Here is a 27,083-nt window from a genome sequence, read left to right on the forward strand (position 1 = left end):
GGCCTGAGTGTCAAGAATAGGATTATTGGAAAGGGACATGAACAGACAGAAACCTGAAAGTTTCATCCACTCATTGAGGTGTAGGAGGGAGAAAAGTTTACCGTCCAACTCTCAAGTCAGCTAGAGAGCACACAAAGGTTCCTTTGGAGTTTGGGTAACAGTGTTTTGAATTCCATAGGGATTACACTGGATTTGTTCATCTACATCTAACAGCAAGAAGGGTGAGTATACTAGGTAGTCCATTTCCCTGAATTAATTCAAGAAAATTATGAGGCATGGGTAAGACAAAACTGAGCAAACTTACTGTTGTACACTCAGAAATTGTTGTGAGACTTTAATACAAAGAAGCTAATGCAACAATGGCCTTTCTATTCATAAAGAATGGGATGCAAGCATTCAGCTAGAATAGAAATGTAGTCATCTAGGTTGCCGGGACCTGCATATGGAAATGTGATTGAAGTGAAACCACCCTGAGAAATTCATGTGTGTTAGTAATCTTTTGAGGCATAAAAAATAATCTAAAGACTTGGTCCCTAAAACAAGCATCTATTTTTTTCTATCAGATGGAACTCAGCTGGACACGCTGCTCTCTTGGCTGACTCACACTAGTGCCTATGACTAAAAATGAGTCATTTAAGGCTCAGAAATATTATGCAGCTTCAGTGATGGATAGATAGTCTGTTCAACATCATCTCTTGTTCTCTAGCAGTCTGCCGATGGTTAATTTCCATTTCGAACTTTATTGGATCTAGAATCAATGATGTCACACCTGTCTGGAAAGTCTGGAAGAGCATTTCTGGAAGGATTAACTATAGAACGGCCTTCATCAGTATTGAACAACACCATCCAGTAAAGGCCCAGATAGAAAGGCACCTGCGAAGAAATGGCTCCATTTTTTGCCTTCCTTTACATCTTGCTGATAAGTGCATCTACTCTGTAACTGATCTTGTTATCACCTTCCTTAACATCATAGCTGAGCTCCTTCAACATTCCACAGTAGACTGACGACTGGCAATCTCCCAGCACTCTCCAGGCCTGTATTGTCAGATTGGGACTGTTGAGGCATCCAACCTTATAAACTAAGGAAGTACTAAGTAAGCATCTGACATCTCAAAAATAAAAGCTTCCAAAGCATGAGGGGCCCCTTGAAGCTACAATATTTTTAACTCCTTCATAGTCTGTTGACCCTGGCAAGGTAACAGGTCAATTCAAATTCTGAGGATGGGAGAAAAAAAAATCAATGTTTCACTTTTACATAGACACATAGAACTTTTTGTTTGTGTTCCAAAGAATTTTAATAAAATACACCTAATGTAGATTACTGTGTGCTTTTAATACATTATGCACTTCAAAACAAACAACATTGTCATTGTTAACACACACTCACACAAATAGATTTAGAGATAGATAGATAGATAGATAGATAGATAGATAGATAGATCGATAGACAGACAGGTAGATAGATAGTTGGGAATAAATGTCCTACTGAATAGGGGTTATACTTCAAGTGTGACATGATTTTAATCTTTGTCCATACATTTCTATAGGTAACCTGAATATAGGTTGGAACATTCAGGGACTTTCTCATGGGCTGGGTTAGAAGTGTATAAAAGCCCTCATGCTGTGAAGGGCAATGAGCAAAGATGGCCAGAAATGGCATGAGTACTAATGTCATCCCTGAACCACCGTGGTGTCCTTACTACCTGCTACTACACTTTTACTGCATGAAGGAATCAGACCTCTTTTCTATGTAAGGTACAGTGTGTTGGGGGCTGCTAGGTTTTCTACTGTGCAGCCAAATACATTTCTCCCTGGCACAAAACACTTTTATATGAGATGAGATAAGCTGAGATGCAAAAGTGAAGAGGGATTAAAGTGAGAGAAGAGTCATAAAAACAGGATTAAAAGTTATGCGAGAGGAAGCATCGACCAAATGGAATTTTTCTACACAGGCCAAAGAAAATAAAGAAGCTAAAAACAAGAGTTTAGCAAAATTGCCTGAATGGTTCATATGCAACAATTACAAATGAGTTGATATTTATTCTTTACAATAAAAGAACAGAACAAGATCTTAGAATACAATAATAATTGTTGAGGACAAGAATTATATTCATGGAAAAATTAAACACTGGCTTTGTCTCTAAGCATGACTCAGTGTTCTTTGCTAGAATGTTTTAATGGTAGGAATTATTCTGTGCACAGGAGGAAACAAATTTTCCACCACTGAGTCATGTGGACATCTACCTTTCCTAGAAATGACAAAGAACAGAAATTTTTATGTATTATATATTTGGAAGAAAAACAGATTATGTAATTTATTCCTTGCATTTGTCGTCCCTATATTTTGTCAACTACAAATATAAACACACTCTCTCTCCCCCCTTCTCTCTCTCTCTCTCTCTCTCTCTCTCTCTCTCTCTCTCTCTCTCTCTCACACACACACACACACACACACACAGTTAAAAAGTAAACAGAGATATAAAACAAACCTGACTCCTTCTTGTAGGGTATTTGAAGAGCAAAAACAAACTTATGCTCTTGACTCCAGTCAGAATAAACTATACACGTATTTTTATGCATTTGAGTCCAGCTCTTGAATTGGTGAGGCTTATAACTCTCATGCTTAATGGGGGAATTTCCTAATGTAGTCAGTATTTTCACTGTCCTTTGCAATCTGCTGTCATGGCTTGTCCAGTTGCCATGAAGCATCTGAAGAGATGAAGTGCTTCAGAAAGGTCTTCAGAGCAGGGTGTACTCTTAGTTATTTTAAGTGAGCTATTCCTACTGTGGTGCAATTGCTTCCAATTTGAAGCATATTCCTCTGTTACTTGTACTGTAATCAACAAACCAGCCTTAAACATACAGAATCTAACTATCCTGATAGTGACAATACAATTTGGACTGTACTGATCCCTTTCTATCCTACCAGCTCAGTCTTAAGGCTGAAGGGTTTACGGACAACTTCAGAATTTGAGAATGACTAAGATCTGTATTCTAATGGACACACAGACACACTCATGTATATTGGCACATAAATAGAGTACACATACATATATACACACATATAAGATAATATCCTTGTATTTAAAAGAAAGCTACTTATTAGCTCACAGTCTCACAGTGTTTTGTCCGTGTGTGTGTGTGTGTGTGTGTGTGTGTGTGTGTGTAATTTTTTCTTCCACCAAAATTTCTGGACACATACTGGTAGTTTGAAATTTTAATTTTGTTCTAATACTAACTAGCTAGGGTATAGACCTCATAGTCTAGGAGCTCAGTTCCACAAGACTACCTTCACTCCAGATGCCAGTGAGAAGTACTGAGTATCCAGAATACTCACTTTTGCCCAAGCTGATTACAAATCAAGGGTTACCATCACCCTCTCTTCAAGTACAACAATTAGAAGTAACAACTTTTATAAATCAGAAACTCTTCACTTAAATTCATCAGTATAAATATCAAAACTATTACTATACATGATACAAATCAATAGTCAGACCGAGGGATACTTATGGTAGGTCCAGAAAGGTCCTGAGCACTTAAGCGTCCATGGCCACCAGCCACTGACTGGCTTCCATTGAAATGGAATGCTCCCAGCTTCCAATATCTGAATGCGTTCACCAAGGTAAAATATTTTCAAACTCTATAGTTTGAGTATTTGCACAAAAATTCATTATTTAAAATTAATTTTTAGCAACTCAATTCTGCACCCCTATCTTCTTAGAGATTGAGTAATGGGGTTGAAAATTTTAAGCTTTTAAACATGAACTGTCTTTTGCTGCTGCCCATTCATTCTCTAACTTGAAATTATAAAGATGCCCAGAAAATTGGGCATCTTTATATAATTAATCAAAAATTAATTGATTAGAAGAAATGATAGACCTGTATTCTAGAATGTTCCTGCCATTCTGTCAATTAGAAACTAAAAGTATTTTTAGAAACTTTGTGTCAGGTGGCAAGGGCAGAAAATATGCATTCATATGTGTATATATTAATAAATAAATAAATATATATGTATATTTATGTATATGCATGTATATATGTATGTGTACATCATTATGGTACAGTATTAAACAAGTTTTTAATATTTTTGTTCAAATGTAAAATGTACCTTCTCCTCAATAAAAAGCTGAAAAAGTTATGATACCACCGTAATGCTATTTTGGATTTTTTTTGTAGTCTGTTCTATGCTAGTACTGTTGATTGGCATAGTCAGAGAAATGTCTCTTCTTGCTTTAGGCGTCTAGTTATTTAGTCACTGACAATGACTGTTCTTTTTTTTTTTTTTTTTAATTGAACAACTTTATTTTTTAAAAATGATAAATGTACAGATTTTAAAAGCATTTTTGCATAAAAGTATATAAATACATTTTTGTCAGTACTTGATTTTTTTAAAGCTTTGATAGTGTGCATTAAAATCTTACTAGTTACAGTGAGCATAAGATACATATAAAACAAGATTTTATTGATATGTAAAGATTGAGCATAATGATTTTTCATCTTTTTTTTTTTTGGCCTTTGTTTTTCTTGAACTTCATATAGTCTGTGAATTGTTTCTGGAGTGTTCAGAGTTTTCTGGGGTTAGTATCCAATTATCAGTGACTGCATATTATATCTGTTCTTTGGTGACTAGGTTATCTCACTCAGGATGAAATTCTCTACATGCATCTATTTTCTTAAGAATTTCATAAAGTCATTGTTTCTGATAGTACTCCATTGTGTAAATATACCACAACTTTTGTATCCATTCATCTACTGAAGGACATCTGGGTTCTTTCCAGCTACTAGTTATTATAAATAAGGCTGCTATGAACATTGTGGTGCATGTGTCTTTGTTGTATATTGGAGCATCTCTGGGGTATATGCCCAGAAGTGGAATAACTGGGTCTTCAGGTAGTACTATGTCCAATTTTCTCAGGAACCGCCAGACTGATTTCCAGAGTGGTTGTACCAGTTTACAACCCCACCAACAGTGGAGAAGTGTTCCTCTTTCTCCGAATCCTCGCCAGCATCTGCTGTCATCTGAATGTTTGATCTTAACCATTCTGACTGGAGTGAGGTGGAATCTCAGGGGTTTTTTGATTTGCATTTCCCAGATGACTAAGGATGTCAAGCACTTCCTTAGATTCTTCTCAGCCACTCAATATTCATCAATTGAGAATTTTTTGTTTAGCTCTGTATCCCATTTTTTAATAGGGTTGTTCGATTCTCTGGTGTCTAACTTCTTGCGTTCTTCATATACCTTGGATATTAAGCCTCTACTGACGTGGGGTTGGTTAAGATCTTTTCCCAATCTGTGGGCTGCCATTTTGTTTTCTTGACAGTGTCCTTAGCCTTACAAAAACTTTGCAATCTCATTAAGTCCCAATTGTTTATATTTGACCTTAGAGCAGGAGCCATTGGTGTTCTGTTTAGGAAATATTCTCCTGTGCCTTTGTGTTCTAAGGTTTTTCCTACTTTCTCTTCTAATACGTTCAGTGTACCTGGTTTAATGTGGAGATCTTTGATCCACTTTCACTTCAGCTTTGTACAAGGAGATAAGAAAGGGTCTGTTTTCATTCTTCTGCATGCTGAGTGCCACTACAACAAACACCATTTGTTGAATAGGCTGTCCTTTTGCCATTGAATGTTTACAACTCCTTTGTCAAAAATAAAGTGACATATACATGAAGGCTAATTTATGGATCTTCTATTCTACTCCATTGATCAATGTGCCTATCTCTGTACCAGTACCATGCAGTTTTTAACACAATTTCCTTGTACTAATTACTCCAGCCAGGACTTCCAGTACTATGTTGAATAGGTGGGGGAAGATTGTGCAGCCTTGTCTGGTCCCTGATTTTAGTGGGATTGCTTCAAGTTTCCAACCGTTAAGTTTGATGTTGGCTATTGGTTTGCTGTATATTGCTTTTATTATGTTTAGGTATGGGCCTTGGATTCCTGTTCTTTCCAAGACTTTTAACATGAAGGGGTGTTGAATTTTGTCAAATGCTTTCTCAGCATCTAGTGAGATGACCATCTGTTCTTTTTTCTTTGAGTTTGTTTATATGATAGAATAAGTTGATGGATTTCTGGATATTAAATCATCCCTGCATCCCAGGGATGAAGCCTACTTGATCATGGTGAATGATCGCTTTGTTTAAATGTGTTCCTGAATTCGGTTTGCAGAGATTTTGTTGAGTATTTTTGCATCAATGTTCATAAGTGAGATTGGTCTGAAGTTCTCTTTCCTTGTAGGGTCTTTGTGTGGTTTAGGAACAAGGGTTATTGTGGCCTCGAAAGATGAGTTAGGTAGTGTTCCATCTGATACAATGACTGTTCTTAAACAACAGCCGAACACTAATTAACCATCAATTAACCTTTATGATGAGCTTAGCTTCTTGACCAGCATAGGTATTGAGGAAATCATTGGCTGGTACAAGAATGGGGGTACTTAGAAGTAAGCTTTAGATACCTTGAAGTACAAAAACATTGTTCAAGGTTCTGAAGAAATGAAGATCTTGCAAATCTTGAGTTTCAATTTTCTAAGATCTTTCTTTTTTACTCCAGGACCCACTAAAGCATATGCTCCTCAAAATCAAACAGTAAGGATGTGGCTGTAGGCGTTTTAGCAAAGAAGAATGGGAGAAAGTCCAGTTGTTTGCACACTAACATCCTCACTGTTGTGATATGTCCCATTTCTGTTGTACATTCTTTAGATGTTTTCTGTCCTCCTTGTTACAGACAGACAGACAAACAGATTTTAGCTTTCAGGCATTGTCCTATCAATTACTCACAAACTTAACTCCATGTCACCACAAAGGTCCTATGTCATGTCTGCATGATATAATGTGCTGTCACAAGAAATTTGTGGGTCCTGGAGGAGAAGTTCATGGTTGAGAACATAGTGAGCCAGAATCAAGTGTAGGTAAAACTCAATTGTCACCCATGTTGCCTAAAAAGCTCTCATGTCAAGAATATGGGGATTACAATCTAAGGTCTCTAATCACAAACAGTCCAAACATTTGCTTCTGTGATAATGACACAAAGAAATACAACTCATCAGAATTTCCAAATGTACAAGACATAAAACTGCATCAGGATTATAAATGGGGAAGAGCCTTTATAGCAATTTCCTCAAATTTATGAGATGTTACTGGTAATTAGTGTTAAAGTTTTTTTAAAAAATCCCTAAATCACTGCTATTAAAGAACATGTCAATCAATAATGCCAAGAGAATGCTTATTTTATATTTTTTCTAGAAATGATTACCCTTCAAAATTCTTGTTATGTGAAGAAGCAATCAGAAATGATGTAGCCAAAAGTATTAAAGAGATTTGTGAAGAGCTTTATTAATACATTTTTACTTTTTTAGATGTTTGTGATATTTGGAAGTGTTTGAGATTTTTGTTTTTTGTTGAAATTTCTGTGCCTATACTAAATAAATAGTCATTCTCATGACAAGAAAAAGTTTATAATTTTAAAATTGTTTTTGTAAAGAGAAATGCCTAAATTCCCAAACTTATAGACTCAAAAACTTAAATCCACTTAGACAGAATTTAGCCTTCTTCCTAAACTAAGAATTTAGTCTTTCAAACTAGGAGAGTTTGGAAATGATTTTTTCAGACTATGCCTTCCAGAACACTTGTCTATGGGGTAGCTAAGTTGATAAGATAACATTTCACCCATCCATGTCCTTTTTTTTTGTAGCAGAAGGTTGGTGTTAACCACCATAAATGTGTGATGATGTTAACAATATGTAAAATAATTTTCTTGTATATAATATTACCTTTCCCTTTCTCTTTTATTTTTTAAAAAACTTTATCTTTGTATGCTCCGCACATACATCATGTGTATATATAGATGTATATATTCAAATCAGTAAACATCTTTAAATATTGATACATTATTTGAGATAATATCTCTTTGTTGTTCACTACAGTGTATGCCAGGGTAGCTGGCATGTACACATATAGACGTAATACACATACATATAAACATATACAAATATACATGTATACACATATCCACACATACATGTATATCAGAGAGTATTCTTGTATTTCCTAAAAAGTTATTTATTTGCTCTTAGTGGTTTTTATGGTGTGTGTCTGTGCGTGTCTTTTTTTTAACCACAGCAATCATTTATGAGCACATACCTGCAGTTTGAAAATTAAATTTGTTTCTGCTACTAACTACCTAGAATGCAGATCTCACACGTTAGGGGCTTCAAAAACTACCCTCACTTCAGATGCCCAAAGTACGGAGTGTCCATGATTATTATCTTTGTTTCCTATCTCAACATAGGAATATTAAAATTACAAATAGGCACTATGAAACCCAAATTTTACTTGGGCTCTGGGATACTTGTGTCCTCATGCTTGTGGGGCAAATATCCAACTTCTTCCTTCTTGTCTCTTATCCCCCTCCTTTTTAAATCCTATAAATTTAGTTTTAATTGTTTCAGAGAAATCGATAAGGAACATAAATATGCCAGGATGAGAACTCCCAGTTTCTAAGAGTCCATTCTGTGTTGTTCCTGGAACTTCTCTTCCTGTACTACCTGAGAGTCACACAGGACAGAAGTGTGATCTCTGATTAAGACTGGAAAATACAGAGGCCAAGTAGGGTAAACATTTTTGGTAGTCAACTTAACTATATCTGGAATGAACCACAATCCAAAATTGTGAGAAATTATGTTTTAACATGAAGTGGGAAGACCCATTTCTAATCTGGATCATTGAGGTAGGACTGCATGCCTTTAATTCAGATTGTTTGAACAGGGAAAACCCACCTCTAATCTGGGTCACACCTTCTGGAAAGCTACATAAGGATATGGAAGAAGGAAGGTTTTTTTCTTTCTCTGCTTGCCCTCACCTTGCTAGCACATCCCTTCCTTCACTGGCATTAGAGTCTGCTTCTTTGGGTCTCTAACCTGTACTGAAAACTGGCGAAGACATCTAGCCTTGTGGACTGAGCAACTATGCGATTCTTGGACTCTGTTCATAGCCAGCTACTGTGGTATTCGCTGGACCATAGCCTGTAAGTCATTCTAATAAATACTCTTCATATACAGAGAGTAACAGAATTTATAGAATGAATCTCTAGATTTCTTTCTCTCTAGGAAAAGAGAATCATTTTATAAATCCTGTTACTCCAGAGAACCCTGATTAATGCACTAAGTACAAGTAGCTGGTTGTGATTGGAAACTCTTTTTCCTGATGAAGATTTAGATAGACCTAAATTTCTGATAAGCCCAAGTATAGAAGTAGAGCACTTTACACATATCTGAAGCTAAGTTAGAAATTACTGGAAGGCATGAAGTGAGTTCAACAGAAATGTTCAGTAAATATGACACCAAAAGCAGTCATGGGCTGACTCTGAGCTACTCATATATCACAATTTGAAGCTTATGGGTTGTTAAAAAATGAATGAATAAAAAAGAAAGGAGGGCATGAAGTTGTGGATTATAATATCTGGGAGACATAAGGTGAGGAATTGGGTTGCAAATGATCAAAATATGTCATTTAAATTGATCTAAGAGTTAATTAAAAAGCATTTTTAAAAGCCAAAAATGGGTGAAGCTTAAGGGAAGCAAAGGCATAGTTGAGGGTTCATGTAACATGAAAAACTTCCTAGATAAACTTAGTTGCCAGTGCCCTCAAAATGGCAGACCAGTGTCCTCTCCTTTGAAGGGCGGGTCCTCATTGTAGTGTAGATTAACAGAGCTTTTTTTTTTTTTTTTTTTTTTTTTTTTTTTTTTTTATAAAGAGAAATTAGCATAGACTCTAGAGGATCAGGACCTTATCTGTTTTGAAAAATAGACATATAAGACATCAAGTACTGGTTCTAATTTTGTATAGAAATGGTAATGGTGTTATAAACACTTTAACAAAGCAGGCTTATATTTAGGAGATGAGAGATTAGAGGCCTTGGTTGATAATACTCTTGGTGGCCTCGCTCAACTCAATTGCTCTTCTCTCTTAACTAATAGCAGCATTTCCTCTTTATCATGCAAATAGTTATTTAAAGAATTCATTGATATGAGGTAGCTTTAAAAAATAGTTCATTATATTGAGAGCGATGTGCTGTTTTAGAGGTTTTTCAGTTTTTCTTTCTCATTGCAGGAACGTAGCAGGCATCTTGGATATTAGAATTTCTATTATTAGAAAGAATAATAGCTCCATCATTTAATTTTACTTACACATTTTATTATATTTGTCCAACTGAGTGCTATTATGTTCCAGAATAATGGGGGATATTCATAACCTTCTCCAATCTCAAAATAAACCAGAGACTCAAAGTTTTCCCTCAGGTACTTCCAGTCTCAAATTCAAGTATTATTCCTCCTCACACTCTCTTCCATTTTGTTCCTTCCGACCATCCAATTTTAAATATTGCTTTGTATCCCTGAGGGCTTTATGCACTGAATCATAGGCAACATTTAGACAGACTTCACTTGGAGTTAATGAGTTGAATGTGCCTGCTCGTTGCACACAGCCTGAGCAAATGCAAAATAAAGTAGGTTCATTTAAATATACAAGATGGCTGCCTATAAAGTCATACATTATCAACTTGTAAAATTGAATTTGTTCAGTTTCCTTGGCTATGGTAAAAAAAAAAAAAAAACAGAGTGCTAACCTCTTGGTAACATTTTCTTACACTAAAAGAAGTTACAGTACTTTTGATTGCCTATCATGGTTAATATTTGCTGATGTGGAGAAGCTCTCATCTGTTAGCTCCATACATGCCTTGACCTACTTTATTTGATTTTCACTTCTTGCATTTCAAAATGCTGAATAAAGGACTGTAGATTTTTAACATTTTTCCTTAGCATTCTTTACAAGAAAAAGAATACCATTTTTTTTTTTTGAAGGAGAAACAGTGAAAAGCTCTTGAGGCCAATTTGATAAAAATCATTGTTTTAAATAAGTTCTAAAATGAGACACACCGAGACTTTTGCAAGGAGAGACAAGGAATTGTCTTCAAATAGTGTAAAAAGATAAAGAATAGTCATATTCCCAATGGATGTTTGGATTGGAAAGTATTTATAAGGCAATGCCTTTTTTACCTGTCTTTCATAAATCTCTCAGATACCAAAGGCACATAAGATATTGGGGAGCTTTCTTTTGGAGTTAATTGGGGAGAGAGCTGTCTTTGTCTGGGGGTGGAAGCACACTCTCCCATGTCATATTTAGGGGCTTTTGATAAAATACTCAGCAGCCACAGTTGTCTGAGGAGATCACCCAACCCAAACCACAGGAGAGAATAATGGAATTACTTTATCATACACAGCTGAAGACAAGATGGAAAAGAAAACAGTTTTTAGCTAAGAATTTCTCACCAAGAGGCTTCAAGAGAAACTCCCAACAGTTACTGTGATCGTGAGAAGCCAGATAGACACATGGAGTTGTGAGAAGCCAGATAGACACATGGAGTTGATGGAATGAATAAAGTGTCTAGGGCAAGTATGTGTGATGGTCAACACATTTACACGAATAGATCTGTGAAGGAGGGTTTGATCATTAAGGTTCTGAAGTCACAGGGGCATGAAAGCCAGAGAAACGGGGTTCAGCAAGTATGAGTGCACCTACTGCCCTTGACAATGGGATTGTTTTCACACAGTTCCTGGCAAAAGATCCTAAGAAATAACCCAGTCTAAGCCATATTTCCCAGTGCTTAACGTGTCAGAGTGTGGAGCAATAATCTATAAATCCACCATTATGAAATCCAGGGTTGTTGCAGGATGTAGTTTACTGAAGACTTCTGGACAGAACACGGTCAAGGGTTGTAACAGCACCAGTGGACCCTGGCCAATTAGCTCAAAGGGAGGACCTTAGGTAGCAGTTAGGACCAACGTGATTCCTCTTCAAGCTAGAGTGGTCTTACTTTATCTCATGCTGACATGAGTGTGCAAACAAACAGAATTGTCCCATGGGAGGCTCTAAGGGTCACTCCAATTGTTCTGTCTGTTGGTAGTATGCTGAAAAACTGCATAAAGAAAACATTCTGGAGTAATTCTGGGGCAACCATAGGGGTTGTGACTCAAGGTTGAGGTCAGGTCAGGTTGAATCCCTGCAGCCATTTCCATCAGATGATAACCTCGGCCTTGTTAACCTCATTTAACTTTAATTACTTCCTAAAAGCCCTATTACCAAACACGATCTCACTGAAGGTTAAAGCCTCGGCATATGATTTGGGAGAGGACACACTTCAGGCCACAGCCCAATTCTTTAGTTTTACTGAACTGAATTTTAAGTTGCGGTCCTTTTATCAAGAGGAAAAAAGAAATGAAATACTCTCTGTGTGACCAGATTCTAAGAATTTAAAACAGGATTTTTCTCTCTTCTGCCAAAACATCCTGCAAATAGTTTTACCTGGGCACTTTGACATCTACTGGATATTAGACTCTGTTCATTTCTGTATGAAAACTCATCCAAATGCAGCCTAATCAGTATAACATGCAAGGGAGTTGATATTGTGATGTTTTGATTAGCATTCTAGATTTGACTCAGGCTCAGATTGAATTGAGGATGCCAGTCATGTATGCCCAATGTATGTGAAGGCTGCATTACTGCCTGCCATCTCTCCCAGTAAGGCACTTCCTTGAGCTGAAGCCCCTTCTGATGCAATTTTTGGTCCCATGAGTACTAATTTTTATGGATCATCTCCAATACAAAGCGTTGATAGGAGACTGGAAACCAAGTAATTGGCAGTTCTCTTGAGACGTTTGCATTTACATGTAAGGAGAATAAGGATCTGAACAAATCTGAAGAGTAGCCACAATGAACCAGTTTTTAAGAATGTCCACAAGAAAGGACAACTAAGAAGTTTTTGCTTTGCTTTTGTTACAATTTTCATTTCATTCCGAGGTTTGTGGACACAGAGAGTAAACCAGAGAGCATGCGTGTGCTTTGTGCCTTCCAAACTGCTTTAGCATGTGACTTGCCATTTGATGTGTGTCATGGAGTAAAGTTTTGATGTATGTCAGGGACTGTGGCAGGCATCTTCATATTATCTCATTAATTCCATCAACAGCCATGGGAACTACATAATATTACTTTTTCTTTATAACAAAATTATGAAGCTTGCTTAGTTTTACAGGTTAGAGATCCACCTTTTCTCTGGCTGCAGAATCTCAAAGGCTCTCTGCAACACCTGAACTAATAAAACCAGTCTGTGCCAGGGTATCTTGGGAACCACAGATAAGATATGGCCCATATTATCTTGGAATATTACCATTTCTCATGGGAGTCACCATAATAATACCATGACTAGTGGCAGAAAGAATAAATTTGTAATGTTCCAGGATTATTATTATCGTTGTTTTGTTATTGTTATTGTTATTATTATGTTATTTGTCTTCTCCTCCTTCTCTTCTTTTTTTCAGCCCCCTCCTTCTTATTTTTCAGACATTTCTTTTCTTCTCTCTTTTTACTAGATACTCTGTATTTACATTTGAGATGTTATCCCTTTACCCCGCCCCACTCCCATACACAGTCCCTCTCCAGTAGTCTTCACAAATGTGCACTCCCTTCTGATCTCCCCTCTACCCCATTGCCTTGTCATCCCCCTACATTGGGAAAGCATACCCTCTCTGGAATAAAAGCCTCTTTTCACATTGATGCCAGAGACTGCTCTCAAAGTGTGCACAAAAGTTGGTGTTTTGGATGGTTTGGTTGGTTGATAATGTTATCTTCCCATGAGGTTTCAACCCCTTTAATCTCCTTAGGTTTTTTCTTTAGCAACCTCATTGGGATTCCCGAGTTCATACCGATGGTTAGCTGCAAGCATGAGCAGCTGTATCTATATGACTCTAGCATAGTCCCTGAGAAAGCGTCTCTGTCTGGTTCCTGCCAGTAAGTACTATTTGGGATCAGATATAGTGCTTGGATTTGGTGACTACATATGCGATGGATTCCCCAGGTGAGGTGGTTTCTGAGTGATCTTTTCTTCAATCCCTGCTCCTCTATTTGACCTTTCATTTTCTCTGATGAGAGTTTGGATCTCTTTTCTAAGAAGGACTGAGGAACCCCCATTTTTGCCTTCCTTCTTTTTGAACTTCATAATGTCTGTGAATTGTTTCTTGGGTATTGGGTATTCAGAGCTTTCTGGGACTCATATCCACTTATCAGTGAGTGCATACCATGTGTGTTCTTTTGTGATTGGGTTACCTCACTTAGGATGATATTCCCTAGTTCTATCCATTTGTCTATGAACTTCATGAAGTCATTATTTCTTGTAGCTGAGTAGTGCTCCATTGTGTAAATATATCACAATTTCTGTATCCATTCATCTGTTGAAGGACATCTGGGTTCTTTCCAGCTTCTGGCTATTATAAATAAGGCTGCTATGAACATGGTGGCACATGTGTCCTTGTTATGTATTGGAGCATCTTTGGGGTATAGATCCAGGAGTGGAATAGCTGGATTTTCGGGTAGTACTATGTTCAATTTTCTGAGTAACCAACAAATTGATTTCCAGAGTGTTTGTACCAGCTTACAACTCCACCAACAGTGGAGGACTGTTCCTCTTTCTCCACATCCTTGCTAGCATCTGCTGTCACCTGAGTTTTTATCTTAACCATTCTGACTGGTATGAGGTGGAATCTCAGGGTTGTTTTGATTTATATTTCCCTGATGATTAGGGATATTGAGCATATATTTTTTTTCTTACAACTTTAGAGCATATCTTTAGGTGCTTCTCAGCCATTTGATGTTCCTCAGCTGCGAATTCTTTGTTTATCTCTGTACCTCATTTTTTAATAGATTATTTAATTCTCCATAGTCTAGTTTTTTGAGTTCTTTGTATATATTGGATTTTAGCCCTCTATCAGATGTAGAATTGATAAAGATCCTTTTCCAATCTGTAGGCTGCTGTTTTGTCTTCTTAACAGTGTTGTTAGCCTTACAGAAGCTTTGCAATTTCATGAGTTCCTATTTGTCGAGTCTTGATCTTAGAGCATAAGCCATTGGTGTTTTGTTCAGGAATTTTTCCCCTGTGCCTATGTGTTCTAAGTTCTTCCCCACTTTCTCTTCTAATAGTTTCAGTGACCTGGTTTTATGTGGTGATCATTGATCCACTTGAACTTGACCTTTGTACAAGGAGATAGGAAAGGATTGATTTGCATTCTTCTGCATGCTGACTGCCAGTTGAACCAACACCATTTGTTGAAGAGGCTGTCCTTTTCCCATTGAATGTTTTTAGCTCCTTTGTCAAAGATAAAGTGACTATAGGTGTGTGGGCTCATTTTTGGGTCCTTAATTCTGTTCCATTGATCTACCTGCCTTTCTTTGTAACAATACCAAGCAGTTTTATTACAATTGCTTTGTAATATAGCTTGAGATCAGAAATGGTGATTCCTCCAGAACTGTTTTTATTCTTGAGAAGAGATTTCACTATTCTAGGTTTTTTGTTATTCCAGATGAATTTGCAAATTGCTTTTTTCAACTCTATGAAGGATTGAGTTGGTATTTTGATGGGGATTGCATTGAATCTGTAGATTACTTTTGGAAAGATGGTCAATTTTACAATGTTAATCCTTCCAATCCATGAGCATGGGAAATCTTTCCACCTTCTGAGATCTTCTTCAATTTCCTTTTTCATAGTCTTAAAGTTCTTGCCATACAGATCCTTTACTTGCTTGGTTAGGGTCACCCCAATGTATTTTATAGTCTTTGTGACTATTGTGAAGGGTGTTGATTCCCTAATTTCTTTCTCAGCCTGTTTATCCGTTGCATAGAGAAAGGTGGTTGATTTGTTTGAGTTAATTTTATAACCAGCCATTTGGCTGAAGTTGTTTATTAGTTGTAAAAGTTCTCTGGTGGAACTTTTGGGATCAGTTAAGTAAACTATCATATTGTCTGCAAATAGTGACATTTGACTTTTTTCTTTCCAGTGTAAACCTCTTTGATTTCTTTTTGTTGTCTAATTGCTCTGGCCAGGACTTCCAGTGCTATATTGAATAGGTAGGGGGACAGTGGGCAGCCTTGTCTAGTCCCTGGTTTTAATGGGATTGCTTCAAGTTTCTCTCCATTTAGTTTGATATTGGTTATTGGTTTGCTGTATATTGCCTTTTCTATGTTAAGGTATTGACCTTGGATTCATCATCTTTCCAAGACTTTTATCATAAAGGGGTGTTGAAATTTGTTGAATGCTTTCTCGGCATCTAATGAGAGTTTTCAGACATTTCTAACACAGGAGAATTTGAGCAAACCTCAATGGCCTAGTTAACCTTAGTTGTCTCTTCAAGAACAGACTATACCTAAGATCCTAGAGGATAAAAGGACTGTTCACATGAAACTAATAAAGCAAAATTCAGCCCCTACCAGTGGGTAATCTGAAACATCCAGGAAGTGGGGGGTTCTGTAAGTTATACTACATAGTAGCCGGGACTCCAGATGTTGTTGTACTGGAATATTTATTCTTTCACTAAGTAGAGAAGCTTATATGGGCAAGTCTTTTTCTCTCTCTAATTTTTGCTCCCCCCATTTTGAAATAAGATAATAATCTCTTCTAAATTGTGTAAGGAGATTTAATGGGTTAATATGTGCCAAGGACATATTTGAAATTCCATAAACATAGCACAATTTTCATTGTTTTTAGATCTAGTAAAATGCAGAAATGCTTTTACTTTTATTGCCTTATGTTTGGGATGAATAATATGAGGTTTTGCTGTATGTGTTGACAGGCTCACTATAGTACTGTAAACACACAACATTAGTCTTTTATGGAAGGCACAGCTAAAGGCTGCCCCTCAGTGAGGGTTCTACCCACAGTAACAGTAAAAACCACAGTCTCTCCCATGGAAGACCACTAGACCTTTGCATCTCAAGAGGATTGCACCTTTCTGCCATTTGATGTACAGCTCTGCTTCCCCTTTCCTCTATATTTCTGTGTATTCCACACTTTTAAGCATTCTGTTATAAATGTGATCATGAAATACTCTGATGTCCATATCTGGCTTGTGTCTCTTTGCATGATGTCCTCCAGGTTTACCGATAGTGTCACAAATGGCAGGAACTCTTCTTTTTGGAGATTGAATAACATCCCAATGTATGTTGAAGTTCTTTGTTCTATTGGAATATGCACACATATCCCAGTGTCTTGTCTACCCATTTTTCAACAAATACTTTGATTATTTACTTATCTTATCTATTGGAAGAAATGCTAGAGTTGGCACAGGAGCACAGATATTTGGACAAGGTGCTGAGTTCATTCCATTTATCTTCTACCTTTACAGGGATTATTCAAAATAGAATAGGGATACAAATGTAAATCTAAACCTGTTTTGTTGTCATTATTGTTGTTTTTTAAAAAAAGAATACCAAGAACATGTAGGGAATGGATAGTCTCAATGATAACCAATACTGAGAAAACTAGATATCAATATGATGACGGATGAAAATACTCTTTTTATGATACACAAAAAACTCAACTTAAAATATATTAAAGATTGGGATGTAAAGCATGAGACAGTAAAACCCATAGAAGAAATCACAGGATATTTTCCATGTCAATACTTCTTTTGATATGATACAAAAAAATAGGCAAAAATAAACAAGTGGGACTCCATCAAGCAAACAAGCAAGCAAACAAACAAACAAAATTTCTACATAACAAAGGAAATGACCCACAAGATGTAAAAGGAGCCTGCAAATTGGTAGGAACTATTTGCTAACCAAACTTTCTTTAACCATTAAGTTAAAAGTATTATGTTAGTCTACAAGGAGACACTTTCATCTGGCAAGTGCTATTAAGAAACGATATACTCATCGAATGGCCATGAAGAATCTAAATAAATGCTTAACATCCCTAGTAGGCAGAAAAATGCAAATCAGAACAACCCTGAGATTTCACCTCACACTAGTCAGAATGGCCAAGACCAAGAACTCAGGTGACATCTGATGCTGGCGAGGATGCAAAGAAAGAACAATCCTCCACTGTTGGTACAACCACTCTGGAAATCAGTCTGGTAGTTCCTCAGAAAATTGAACATAGTACTACCTGAGGACCCAGCTATACCACTCCTGGGCATATACTCAAAAGAAGCTCCAACATCTAAAAAAAGACACATGTTTCACCATGTTCATAGCAGCCTTATTTAAAATAGCCAGAAGCTGGAAAGTAGTAGTGCTTTCTGGCAGGAGCCTGATATGTCTCCTCAGAGGCTCTGCCAGAGCCATACTGATACAGAGGAAGATTCTTGCAGCTAACCATCAGACTGAACACAGAAACCCCAATGAAGGAGACTGAAAGGGAAAGGACTGAAGAAGCTGAAAGGGTTTGCAACTCCAGTAGAAGAACAAAATTATCAACTAACCAAACCCACCACAGCTCTCAGGGACTAAAACACCAACCATTGAGCACACATGGATAGACCCAAGGCCCCAGATGCATATGAGCAGAGAATAACATTCTCTGCCATCAATGGGAGGAGAAGCATTTGGCCCATCGAAAGCCCATTTTTCCAGTGTAGGGAAATGCCAAGGCACTGAGTGGGGAGAAGGTGCTTGGGTGAGGGAACACCTTCATGAAGGCAATGGGAGGGGGAAGGAGGATATGATTGGAGGAAGGGAGATATTATCTGAAATATAAATATAGATAATATCCAATAAGCAAAAGAGAAAAAGAAAAGAAAAGATATACTCATTCACAGTTTTAGAAATTCAAGGACAGTGCACCTGAATCACCTCAGCTCTGGGGAGAGACCTTTGGGCTGTACTTTGTCCTGGCAAGTGGCATAGGGAGGTGTATATATAACATAGTAAGAGATAACATGACTAAGCTGGAAGCACAGATCCTGGGACCACATTCAGGCTTGGAAGGAAACACTCATGCAAGAATAACCAGTCCCAGGAGGAACATCTCCATTTCTTCAGAAGGAAGTACCACTGACCCAAAGACCTCCTATTAAGTTCTGTCTCTTCCTAACACCATCATTACAGAGCCCAAGCTTTTTCAGAGGGGTTGGACAACATCTAATCTATAGCCTATAACAGAGAAATTGCTCACAGAAAGTGCCTTAATGACAAATATTCATTCTCCTCTGCAGAAGGCATAGAGTGGAGACAAAAACCTGTGAACCACTTCTTTCTACCATGTGTTTGCTCTACATTCTAGGCATTCTTCTTAGATGCCCCCAGTGATATTGGTCTGCTGGTATTCATGATCTATGAAATCCCCTTCTTGTGTGTGTGTGTGTGTGTGTGTGTGTGTGTGTGTGTGTGTGTGTGTGTGTGAACAGAACCTATTGACTTGCTTACAATGAATATAATACAATACAAGTAGAAGAAACGGATCTCTAAAAATTACTCTGTAAACCTCCCTGACTTCCATCTTTCCATGTTTCTAACTTTGTCTGTGGTTCACTCTGTCTGCCTTTTTTGCCTGCTTGCTCTGATAAAAGAAGCAAGCTATCTTGCTGAGAGACAGCTTTGTGAACAGGTCTATGCCCCGTGCCTTGGAAAGAAAGCTTCAAAGAACTATTTAGGTGCCTTTAAGGACCCGAGTCCTGCCAGCAGCCTCATGATTGAGCTTGAAAGCAAATCTCCTCTCAGGACTTTCACTGTCAGTGACTACAGCTCCACTTGACACCTTGCAAGAGAGCCTCAGAAGACCTGATCATGTGGCACACAGATACCTGAACTAAGGAAAGCATATGTTTTTCAATAATTGTAAAGTTAAGTAAGTAATAATTATATATAATATGTTATATGTAATATATAGTATTTAAAAAAATAAGATACTATATATTATATTATATAATTTATAATAGATATATATTAAATTTATATTACATATTGTTTGTGACTATAAAATAAAATGATATGTTTAATAATAAATATTTAGATATTAATATACTGGGTTTTAGCATAACTTGTTAGGCAGCAGTTCAGAACCAATGGATTTTTCTTTAAATGGAAAATGGTAGAGAAGTAGATGGACCGTTGTGATTCAAGTGGAAAATGAGATTCATGAGAATACAGTCACAGGACACCAAGTGTGGAGAACAAGAAGGAACCTGTCATCAGAAGATCTCGACTATTTTGCAAGAATCAACTCCGCAAGCAGTTTCTCCCCATCAGTGTGTCTGGATGAAACTCTTAATAGCTAGCGTGAATACTCTTCCTTTGCGCTAGTCTCTTTGCAAAGCACTGACGGTTTGGTCTGCTCCAGCACATATCCTCCTAATGTTCTTATCATCAATGAGGCATCCCGCCTTTATTATCTGACAAGACGACCTAAAGATTAAAGTTAGTTTAATTTCACATCAGTATCCTGGACAAGGTTTCTGCCTTCTGGATGATATGACAGTTTCTTAGGGCTTTCTGCAAACAATTTCCAACCAGATGATGTTTGCTACTCACTCACAGAGTTCTACCAAAAGAGATTCTGAAAATGAGTCCCAACCTGATTTTATCCTTCTGGGAACCTTTTGTTAAATCAGGTAGACTGTGAAGCCTTTCTTGAATTTATAACTAAATGCTGTGTGTCAGTCATCAGCTAACACAGATATTAGATAATCAATCGGAGAACCTCATCCTTGACTGAAACAGGATATTTAGATTTATTAGCAATGGTTCTGATATAATGCATATGATTTTAGCTGAGTTCTTTTGCTCAAGTAACTTTTTCTGCAGGCCTCAAGATGCCTCTGCACCATCTATTTTGTCTATCTTCCTTTTTCCTTAAGTCTGTTTTCTGGTGTCTAAGAGTCATTGTGATATTGGTTTCACAGTTGATTATTTTCTATCTATTCACTCATTCATTTGTTTATTCATTCATCAAATACTTATTTTATGCCTCCTGCATGCCAAGTCCCACGGCAAGTCTTGAAGATGAAAAGCATAGCAAACTACTTGAATTGAAACAGTCTAAGCTTTGTTATTGTAAGAAACCATGTCAAGTTCAGTTCAAAGACTCAATCTAAACAAAACTCTGCCTTTCTCTCACAGTCTGGGGTGGGGATGGGAGGTCTTCTGATTCTTCCACATTGACCTAAGTTTGTATATTTGCATAGATAGGGAGTGAAAGAAAACCTCTTAACAGCAACAGGAAATTCCTACTTATAAGGAAACAGAAGCATCTCTTCTTGCATGCTCGTATTGGCCTTCAAGCAGGAGACGGGTCTCAGTCTTTTATGACAAGAACTGGTAACTGATCTCCTTCTGCTCTGTACACATATGTTCTATATGATCGTACATACTTAGGTATTGCCTTCTGTCCCTGTCCTCTTCTTGCTGTGTTAGTCTGCACAATCTTTTCATGAGTTCTGTAATGCTTTTAAATTAGTAATTGTACTTAATGACCTCCAATGTTGTTCTTATGGACAGTTTGGGCCACAATTATATTATGTTGGAAACGTTATTCTCTGTCACTCTGAAAACACTTTGGATTGTCATTCTCTGCCTAAGGTAGGAAGGCCTTCTGGTTGTTCCTTGAGAAGGAAAATTTAGCAAAGAAGAAGGGGGTAAGCAGAAGATGATCTTTGGGATTCACCTTCAAGCTCTCCCTCTGTTTATTTGATAAGTGTGTGTCCTTCCTATGTGATGTGTGCTAGAAAGGAAATCCAAACACTTAACTGGGCAAGGTTCAATGGGTACAAAAAGATAAGGGAGGTTGTCCTATACATGGGTAATCACATTGCACTGATACAAAAGCTATTCTACAGAAGTACAGAAACACTTGAGAGCACTTTAAGGGATGAGGAATTGTCCCTGGAGAAAACCATATATATGGAAAGCACTAACTGCACCTACATGAGTAAAATGGAAAACATGTTGTAAGGGGATGTTTCTGAAGAACAAGATTCTAGAAGAGAAAGGAAAGAGAAAGGAAGAGGAGCGAGGGAAGAAAGGAAGAACAAGAAAAGGAGAGAGGTAGGAAGGGATGAGAGAGAAAGGAAGATAGGGATAAGAAAGGGAGGGAGGAGGGTGAGATGGAGGAAGGGAAGGAAAGAGGAAGGAAGGAGGCAAGAGGGAAGAGGGGAGGATAGAGGGAGAAAAAGAAAATAAAGAGCAGACGAAGCTTCTGGAGTGGTCATCACTGTGCTGCTGGAAGCTAGTTCATAGGCGAGACTGGAGAGATGGGATTAAGAAGCTGAGCTGGAGCCAGTTCTCATAGGATCTTGTAAGCTGTCAGCATGAGTTTGGAGCTTTTCCGGGAGCAGTGAGAAGTCACTGCAAGGTTTCCTGCAGAAAAAGAGTGATATGACAGACACTTCAGAACTGAAGCAGCAACTGCCCTTTACAAACAGCCTGCTGGTTATTTGGCTGGCAAAGCAGCTGACCCAATGACATCTCACAGCAGTCCTGGCCTAGCTGGCATCCTTAGCAGAACAATTTATGGGTAAGTGGATTGGGGATTTGTATGTTTGGTATGATTAGGAACAGAAGGTGAGCCCATATCACAACCCATTTTCTTCTGTTCTCTGTAACAAACAGGGCAAGCCCCTTCTTTATTCCTTTCCATTTTCATTTATCCATTCATCAAGCATGTACCAAGCACCTGCCATGTAAATGGAACTAAGCTGTGCAATAGGGCAAAGCAGATAAGGATGGATGCTTTCAAAAGTCAAAGGTCTCGTCGGGAAGATAAGGTGAGCTTAATAGTATGATGCACAAGAGGGAATAGTGCTATAGAAACTTGGATGAAGAAGCTAGCCCTTTGGACTGGGGCAACCAGAAAAGCCTTTGTAAGGAAAAGGCCATGAGGGCCGTGCCTTTAAATATGAATACAATTTTCTCTGGGCTAAGTGATACTTTTATCAGATAACTTTTGTTTATCTGAGAGAAACTGAGCTCACATTTGTTTAAACATGGGGAGCTTATTGGATGCAATTTATTGGCTCACACACAATGAAATTCAAGGGTCCAGTCTACTCTAAGACTACATACATCCAAGAACTTATCATTGGGATGCATTAAGATGCTATCTTTCTTTTCCACTTTGAGAATAGATTCTCTCTGCTGGGCAAGATGGCACACTTAGCAAACCCAGAGTATTAGTGTCCTAGGATTGCTGTAACATTTCACCACACAAGAGTAGTTTAAATAACATCCATATTAGGGCTCATAATTCAGGAGCCCAGAACTCTAAAATCAGGGAGTGGATGGTGGTGTTTTTAATCTGTTCATTCTGAGAAAGAATCAACTGAACAACTCTCTCCTCAACGACTGCTGGAAATCTTTGGCATTCCTTAGCTATTAACTGCATTCATTGCTGTTTCTAAATGCCCATCAGCATTTTGGTGTCTCTCCTCTATGTGTCTGCACCTAAAGTGACTTCTCTTCTTACTATAATATGGATATTGACTAAGGGGCAAGTGGTTTATTTTAAATCTAAGATGATCATTATTGAAATTCCAACTCATCTATATCTACAGGAATTTTTGTTCCAATATCTTACACCATGATCAGGTCCCAGGAGAACATACATTTCGAAAGGATATGCTCCATCAGGGCTGCCCCTTTACCTACTGTCTCTACACAATCTTTCATTCCAGGTAGCCCAGTGACTGTCATGTGGCATCTCTGATTGTGGAAGATTTCTGTGATGCCAGGCTTATGCCCATCACCCATGAAATTGGAGAATTGTGAATAGCATCCTCAGTCTCCCAGGGTCTGGGATTTACAGGTGTATTCCACCTGAAGGAACAATAAGAATTTTAAAAAAAAACATTATATTCAATTCACAAGCTGTATGTCTTTTCCTGCCTTTTCTATTACTTTGGCATTTGTTAGGCCATTATTTCATTAAGTCATAGTTACAGTAGCAAGTAATTTCATTTTGTTTCATTTAGCTTTTTGGCCAGTTGATTTGGCAACTAAAAGAGTTGGCAGGCCCGTGTTAATTGTCTCTGTTTTTGGAGAGGAGAGAGATTTTACTTGATTCATGACATCCAATGTTCTGAAATACCGACTGTCAAACATTTTTTTAAGTTCTTTTGACAGTGTTAGGTATTGAACGGAGGATTTCAAGCATGCTAGGTTAACCCTATGCCCAGCAATGTCAACTAACTGCTTCATTTCATTAGATGACCCTGGAGCTCAGTCGCCTCAGAGGAAACTCACAAGGGACTTCACTGAACACTGGCATTCTTAAGGGAAAGTGGTCTTGGTTTTTAATTGACTTTTACCAGGTTCAACATCATTTAAGAAAGCCTCGTACTGCTGAGAAAGAGATGGAGTTGTTAGTTAAGGAAAATGTCACTGAGAAATGAATGGAGCTTGAGCTTAACATTTGTGGCTTGGAGACCTTTCCACCATTATCCTACACGTTCAAAAACACAAGGCACACTTGTTAGTCAAATCAGTTGATCTCTTGAAAGCCTCTAATTCATCTGAAAAGCTTTAGTGTTCTTTCATACAAGAAAATCAGCTGGGCATTCTTCAGAGTAATTGACCTGTGGATTTGAGTTTGATTTGTTTATCCACAACAGTTATTACACTAAGTTAGTAATGAGCATACTTCAGCCAAACACAGCTGGTGACATCTAAGCTGTACATCATGTATCCCACTCTAGGGGCACATAACCATCCACACCCCTCCTGTGAAAACTATTTGGAAGTAGTTAAAAGAAGCCTTTTGGTTCATCAATAGTGTTCAAGTGGAGGTCTATTTTTATCTGGTGTATTGAAACCACTTTTTCCACACATCTCATCTCTCCCTGATTTTATGTGTTCCCAAAGAATGGCCTGAACACACTGAAAATCTGGCAAACCAGAGAGATAAGGACAAACAAGATCACTAACTTGCACACTTGGGGTGAAACTAGGGAATAATAATAAACATCAATACCCATTTCTCATTTCCAAACTAGATTAAACTTTGATCACCTAACACATTTATTCACAGAGTCATTCTTTTAAGATGATAATTTTAGTGGTAGTTACTCTGAAAATTATTCTTGTTTTAAGATCTAGGGGCAGAGAAGTAATCAAAATAAACTTAAAGGAAAGAGGTTTTGAACAAATTTGAGGCTTCTATTTCTAAGGTAAAATCTGATCTATGTGATAAGAACTTGCTCAATGCTCAACATATTGAGATAGAAAGATAGAATAGATAAAAATATAACATGGAGGCAAGTCAGGGAAGAAAAGAAGACCCAGATTTAGGAAATTTGGTAATAAAGAATGACCGCATATCCTGGAACTTAAAGGAGCCTCCTTAAGAAAGTGAAGATAAAAAACCATCAAATAAAAATATTGATTCTTTCAGTGGTAACAAAGTTTGTACTTATTCATATGAACAATTACTACAGTTACCTGGCTATTAATAACCTATTTTATGATAGGAATAGGAGTTACTGTGTTGAAGTTAAAGAAACATAAACCAAACTCTTATCCATCCTAAAGTTTTTCATTGTTTTTTAAGACAAAGATGTTCTTTATTATAGTTTTGTCAAGTACAAAACTTGAAGAAAACCACAATGTGATGGTCAACAATTGCTACTAAATAAGTTAGGATACATTTACAAAATAAAGACCATAAAGTATTATAATATGTGTCTTAGTCAGGGTTTCTATTCCTGCACAAACATCAGGACCAGGAAGCACGTTGGGGAGGAAAGGGTTTATTCAGCTCATACTTGCACATTGCTGTTCATCACTAAAGAAAGTCAGGACTGGAACTGAAGAAGGTTGGGAAGCAGGAGCCACTGCAAAGGCCATGGAGGAATGTTATTTCCTGGCTTGCTCTGCTTACTTTCTTATAAAATCCAGGTCTACCAGCTCAGGGATAGCACCACCCACAATGGGCTGGAGCCTCTCATCTTGATCACTAGTTGATAAAATGCCTTACAGCTGGATCTCATGGAGGAGTTTCCTCAAATGAGGCTCCTTTCTCTGTGATAACTCCATCTTGGCAAAAATATCAAGAACAATATGCTACAGAGGCAGATAGACTAGATAGATGATAGCTAAATAGTTGATAAATAATAGATTGATAGTAAATAGATAGATAGATAGATAGATAGATAGATAGATAGATAGATAGATGATAAACACATGCATTAAATCAGGAAGAAACATGGGTGAGGAAAATGAAAACAGGCAGGTTTTCAATAAACCTTTAAGAAACACATATAATGGTATTTTAAGCTTTCTGGCATTTCATTGGAAGGCTCATTCTGTAAAAATGAGATTAATCATGTCCACAGATATCACATATTCTATGTGTTGTATGCAATGCTAAAAGGACTTTGGCTATGTTACCTTGTCTCTAAGTTTTGAAAGACAGAAAAGATTACATTATTCTCGATTTACAGATGAAGAAACCATAAAGAATAGTTAAGCATTTTCCATAAAGTTGTATAGCTGGTAAACAGAGGGTAATAATAACATTTACCAGCTAAAACTAGACCTTTGTAAGCAACCAATTACTCTCTATGGGAGTGGTTGCTATATCTGTCAGAACCTGGGCTCAGCAGGCACCAAAATATGTGAGTTATATTTGCTGGCTTCTTGGGGACAACCTAGGCACAGAAATGATTTCACATTAGATTCCATCATCCAGAAATGTTATAGATGAAAATGAAATTCAGGTAAAATATGAGGTAAGCCAGAGTCAGAGAGATGAACACCATAATATAGATAAACATACAAATATTAAAAAAGAGTTTGATGATAGAGGGCCTGACGAAAAACAGAAGTGCCTTTTGTATAGATAAATGTAGGAATGTTGACAAATCAATAATGTGGAAACTAAGGTAAGAGAAGTGGAAACGAAGGAAAGAGAAATGAGTGCCTCAGATAAGATTACTGCTATCTTAGTAGTTGCCCAAGAAAAATGATTGGGCCAAGTGAATACACATAACAAGTGCTGTAGGAAGATACAAAAGCAAAGACAAATCCAGGCTCACTCTTGCATTGGCTCACCTTGCAACACTTCACTGGACTTGGTTGACACATTCTTGCATTGGTTTGCCTTGCTACACTTTGCTGGTCCTCACTTATATTTGCTTGTCATGACTTTCTAGAGAGATACACGCCAAAGAATTTTTAATGGAATTCCAGTTGCTTCTTGCTGCTCACAAGCACCAGTTCCAATTTGACAGAGCCTCACAGTTTCTTTTGGATGAAACCAAAGCTATTGATTTGGGTTTG

Source organism: Micromys minutus, assembly GCF_963924665.1.
Source record: "Micromys minutus genome assembly, chromosome: 22".
Lineage (NCBI taxonomy): Eukaryota > Metazoa > Chordata > Mammalia > Rodentia > Muridae > Micromys > Micromys minutus.